The 6,000-nt window shown below is 33.5% G+C and overlaps 1 pseudogene; it reads right to left on the bottom strand.

Moving 5' to 3' along the window:
- Positions 1-2,275: 2,275 nt before the first annotated feature.
- Positions 2,276-3,916, bottom strand: LOC18592655 (alkane hydroxylase MAH1 pseudogene; annotated as a pseudogene).
- Between the last annotated feature and the right edge of the window lie 2,084 nt (positions 3,917-6,000).

The raw sequence follows: 6,000 nt of genomic DNA, 5'->3' as shown, positions 1-6,000 counted from the left end.
AAGGCTTACAATTTGTTGGAAGAGATGGCTTCCAATAATTACCCTTGGCCATTAGAAAAATCTTGTCCTAGAAGAGCTACTAGTGTTTATAAGATTAAAGCACTTAATGCCTTAAGTGCACAAATAGCTGTATTGGCAAAAAAGTTTTATACAATGAGAGTTAATGTTGTCCAAAACTCCTTCATAAGTTGTGATTTGTATGGAGTAGGCCATTCAAGTGATCATTGTCCATCTAATTTTGAATCAGAACTATTTGTTGGGAACTTCAACAAGCAACAAAATAATCCATATTCCAACACTTATAATCCTGGTTGGAGGAATCATCCCAACTATTCATGGAACAACAACCTAAGGCCTTCAAATCCAAGGCCAAACATCCCTTCTGACTTTCCATAACAAGCTAGACATTCTGTCCTTGAAAATAAGCCTACCTTGGAAAATGTTCTCATATAATACATGGCAAAGAATGATATCATTATTTAGAGGCAAGCAGCTTCATTGAGAAATCTTGAGACTTAATTGGGCCAACTTGCTAATTCCATTAACAATAGGCCCAAAGGTACCTTACCAAGCGACATTTAAGTCAATCCCAAAGGTAAGGAAAAATGCAAGGCAATCACTTTGCATAATGGAAAAGAGGTTGAAGGGGCATGTAAAAAGGGAATTGAATCTTCCAAAAAGCATGTTGATGATGAAGAGATAATTGTTGAGAAAGAAGTTGAAGTTGAAAAAAAAGATGATGGGAAAGCTAAAAATCAAGTAAAGTCTCAAGTAAATCTCCTCCACCACCCTTTCCTCAAAGGTTTCAAAAACAAAAGGTTGAGAAGCAATGTTAAAAATTTCTTAATGTCTTCAAAAAACTACACATAAATATCCCTTTAGTTGAAACTTTGGAACAAATGCCAAGCTATGTCAAGTTCTTGAAAGACATTATTTTCAAGAAAAGAAAATTGGGTGATTTTAAGACTGTTCCTTTCACAGAAGAATGTATTTCAGTTCTTCAAAATAAATCGGTACCAAAACTCAAGGATCCTTGTAGTTTTACAATTTCTTGCACAATAGGTCAATTGTTCTTTGCCAAAGCTTTAGGTGATTTGGGTGCAAGTATCAATTTAAGGCCATTGTCGATCTTTGAAAAACTTGGTTTAAGGGAATGCAAGCCAATTTCTGTGATACTCCAACTTGCTGATCATTCCTATGTTTATCGAACATCTTACTTAAGTTTAAACATTATCACTAAATGTAAGGTTGGGGGTTTACACAAAGGAAGGAGTTGCAAGAGAAACTGACTTGCTGAGGGTATTTATCCCTCAAGAACTCATTGGTAATTGAGTTTGCCTATCTCTTTTCTCTATTTTCATGTGTGTTTCTTGGCATCTAGCTGGTAAGATCACATTATCTTTGTTTGGGTGACTTCAATTTTATTACTAGCTTTTACAAGTTGGCTACATCAGTGTTGGTGGTTGTTGCTAGGTTAAATCATCTTAGAGGGTATTGAACTCTGGAAATTCCGATCAATTATTGAACTTGGTGGTGGTATGTAGGAGACTGCTATATCGTGAACACATTTTGTTTTGTTCAGGTTTCCAAATCCATATAGGTTTATTTTGGAATGGCTTCATGAGGTTTTGAATCACTCAAGATGCCGAAAAACCATCTCCGTTTGATACTTTGTGCATAGACAGGTTTTGTTTTTGATTTGTAAGGGATTTGATGGGTAACACTTTGTGATGACTAATTGAGATTTTGAGATACTATGCCATTTATAACATAGCAATTTAAAATACAGTTGTTGATGTATAGACTTAGGGAAAGCCCTTCCTTTTTGATTAATGACATCACATATTATCTTTAAAAAAAATGGATGTACACCATTTAAACAAATTGGATTAACTCAGGTTTCAAATTGATTCAGTTTTGAGTTATCATATATGTTGAGTCATTTTAGAGTTTAGATTTTAGGTTACTTTAAGTTGAGTTAAGTAGAAATCGGGTCACTATATTTTGGAGTTGTTTTGGGATAAGTTTTTCTCGATTCAAATCAATTTGCGCTTGGGTTAAAGTATTTTACTATTCTATTAGGTTATAGTCGGACTTGGCTTTGAATGAGTTGAGTCGAATTCTTTGAATTGGATCAAATTTTAGCACCTCTTTTTTTTTCCCACATTAAAACAAAAATAACTACTAAGTTAACTGCATATATTAGCCCTCAATATTTTACTAATAGTCTCTAATTACTCACGAGAATATTCTAACATAAACCCAAATGATTTATTAAAAACAAATAAGGAACCCTGACGTCACATTATTAGTTTCAATAATACATTACTCCAAATGTTGTTTGGGTCAGGGTACTACACGTATCGCTCAAGCCCATCTTTTCTTAACTGTAACCATGAGGTCATGATTCATGTGAAGAATGATGCTTCGCTTAGGGGCGATTTGGCTGTTGCCTACTACTTGGACATCGTAGTTGTGGATGATAGCTGATGTAATCGCCTTCATCAAAGTGAAAGCAAAATCTTTCCCTAAACAACCTCGAGGCCCCGCGTTGAACGCAAAGAACTTGTGCGCTGGTTCATGTTTAATTCCTCCATCATCGGTAATCCACCTCTCTGGCTTGAATTCATTGCAGTCCTCTCCCCAGGTGGATGTCATCCTTCCCATTGCATAAACGGAGATCGAAACCCTTGTTCCTTGATTGATCTTATGGCCACTTGGAAGGGTGTCGTTGTGAAGAGCAGTCCTTGTCTGGACAGGAACTGGAGGGTACAGTCTTAATGTTTCACATAAAGCTGCATGCAGATAAACCATTTTATTCAACTCTTTAGCATTAAATGCTAGCCATTTCGTTTTCCCATTATCTGGAAGGTATTTTTGTATTTCCTCTCTAATTCTCTTTTCAACAACTGGATGCTTTGAAAGAATCCAGAAAAACCAACTCAGGACTGTGCTTGTGGTGTCGTGAGCAGCGAACATAAAAGTTATAATGTTATCTCTCATAACTTCATCTGAGATCGATAATGTCCCAGCAAGTTCATCTCTATCTAAAAGAAGTTTTAATATACTGAAATCCATATCTTCCTTTCTCAATCTACTGCTCAATTCTTTTCGCTTTATTGATATGTATTCAGAAACTAAATGATCTAGAGTTTTCCTGGCCTCGCTTAATCTCTTCTCCTTTCCAATACCTAGCCATTTTTGTAACTTCCAGATACACTCTGGCAGCAAGTACCGAAACGATATTGCTTCGCAAGCGTTAACTATGGCTTTTGCGAAAAGATGTTCGTGGGAACTGCTCTGAAACAAACCGAGATCACATCCGGTGGTCATTCTGCAAGAAAAATAAAATATATGCTTTCCAAGCAGATCTTGCAAGGCCACTGGTACATGTTGTTTGGAGACATGCTCAAGAATTGGGATCAATTGTTTCTCCATGCTATCTTCAAAAATCTTTGGCATCAGCTCATGGAACCTTTGATGATTTAGGAAGCCTTTGTAAAGAGCTCTTTCGTACTTCCATTTAACAGAATCAGAATTGAACACTGAATCTCCAAATATATCAAATCGCTTCCTCCAATCGATTCCTTTTGGATATTTAGTGAAGCTTTTGCTCATTATGTGCTGCACGTTGGCAGGATTGCTAGTGAGCCAATTATCCATATTGACAAACCAGAGATTTTTTACTACAAGACATGTGCCGCCGCTTCTTTCAAGAATTTGGGCACTCCAGTCATGGAACTGGCAGTAGCGGCGAACAAACTGCGGTAACTTCGCAACTACAGGCCACTGCCAGCGGAGCCCTCTTCTTTTTCTAGAACAAGTGAGGAAGGTAAGGAATAGAACAACTGCAATGATCAAGAATCCAGGGTAGGTGAGTAAGGTCATCATGATTTTGTTGGTTTTCTCCGGTGAGTGCAAGTAATGTGCTGCTTGATAGAGTAATATATATATATATATATATATATAAGGTATTTGGTATACCAAAAGCAGGGTGTTTTCCAGGGCTTTTAATAAGAGGAAAGGATATTGCAACTATAACCATACGGATTATTTACATCCATTTCTTTTTTCTGTTGAAAAATACTCTTCGTAAAATATTTTCACTGGAAGCAAGTACAAATCTTCATGCTATCATTAAGATCCCGAAATTTTTGCTTGCCTTTGATATGGGTTTTAATGATTCTCATTGAAATTTTTTATTTATGGTTTTATATAGCTTCAAGGATTAGAGATATCGAGGTGTGCTTGGTCGACATTGCTGACGATGGTGGTGGCTGTTTATTTTTTTTTTTTTTTTTTTGGATTGAATCTGGTTTTGACTTAGAAAAATCAGAGAGAGAATTTGGATTTTTTAAGAGTTTTATTTCTTTTTTCCTCACTTCAATAATTAATATTTTTTAAGATTTAAAAAAAAGGCAATACTATACCTTAGTGCATGAAATTTCTAATGTCTATATTGTTGAAAATAAAAATAGTTTAAGAAATAAAATTTTTCTTTAATGCAAGACATTTTAATTAATTAAATCATTGTAAAACTGTATAGAGTCAACAATTTATCACAAAGTTATAGACAAATATATATATATATATATATATATATATATATATATATCAAAATTAAGATGTGTAGTTATTCTCTTTTAAATTTGTAGGGATAGTTTTGAAACTTTGAAGTACTTTCATAGAAAAAGATCTCACCAACCGTACAGCATTTCAATCATGACTTTCGTAAAATACTTTTTCGTGCATATCAAACGGAATATCCTATAATTATATAGGCAATGGAATTCATAAACTCTATAAACTGAATTTAGAACTTTGTCACCTATCCATTAAGCTATATGTATAAGAAAAATAAATTAATTAATATAATAGACAATTGGCATGTGATATAAATTCTAATCAAAGTTATATTTAAAAAATTTAATAAATTCATATAATAACTAAATGAATATGTGACAACATTTCTATTTTCACTTGTAAAGTTTTGAAACTACACTAGTATAAAATAATATTACATCAATTATTCCATCTATATTGTGTGATAACTCTAAGGTCTTGTAAAGGTATAAGAAAAAAAGAGATATTTTCTTTTAACTAAAAACAGAAATGGCTTGAAAAATACATTTCATGATTAGTTCTTTAATGAAGACCTTAATCAATTAGAGAAAAATTAACAAGGTTAACTCAACGTACCAACTAAAGATTTCTACCATTACATTTACTTTCACCCTTACTTTTGTTTGGTAAGCATTCAATTTAAATTTAAATATTTTGAACTAGCATTAATTATCTATATACTTTATAATAAAGGAAGATTTAGGCTAATTAATAGTTACCCTTGGCTAATTTAACAGTAAAAGTTTTCCATTCATCATAAAAAAAGCAAACAACATGGTAGGTAATTGGCTAGGAAAATTGATGGCCAAAAAAAAACCCTATGAAAATTAGTGTTTTAGCAATGACGTGTGACTTTAACCCACCCAATATTAGGTAAGTGTCTTAATAATAGGGATGCGTTGATGTACAAAAATAAATAAAAGGGATCTTCCCGTTGTTTGTTGTACACACTAAATACTAAAGGCTAAGCCCTTTCTTTTCTTTAGAAAAGTAAACTTTTATTATTGAAAAAAGCCATAGGTCAAGGCATAGTTTGTGTACGACCTGATTTTGAGGTCATGATCGATGCAAGGATTGATATAAGTACAGCTCACTAGACTCAAACAAGCTTATATATATAATGATAATGGTACACTTAATCAAGTGAGTTGTATACAATATGGAAAATCATCATCATAAAGGTATGGTTAAACCTTTCATTTAGTCATCATAATTTATATCACATATGGTTTCATATCTCCTTTCATACAAAAATCATACGCACACTTTGGTTGCACATATGGGCTTTCGAGCTATTATAATCTTCCAGATGTAAATAACATATTGACTATAAAGCCATTTCGTGGCCACATACATAAAGTGTTCAACATCATATAA

The sequence above is a fragment of the Theobroma cacao genome, chromosome 8 (assembly GCF_053813885.1).
Source record: "Theobroma cacao isolate CCN51 chromosome 8, ASM5381388v1, whole genome shotgun sequence".
NCBI classification, from domain to species: domain Eukaryota; kingdom Viridiplantae; phylum Streptophyta; class Magnoliopsida; order Malvales; family Malvaceae; genus Theobroma; species Theobroma cacao.
The sequence above is the reverse complement of the archived record's forward strand: the minus strand, read 5'-3'. Positions and strand labels throughout refer to the sequence as shown.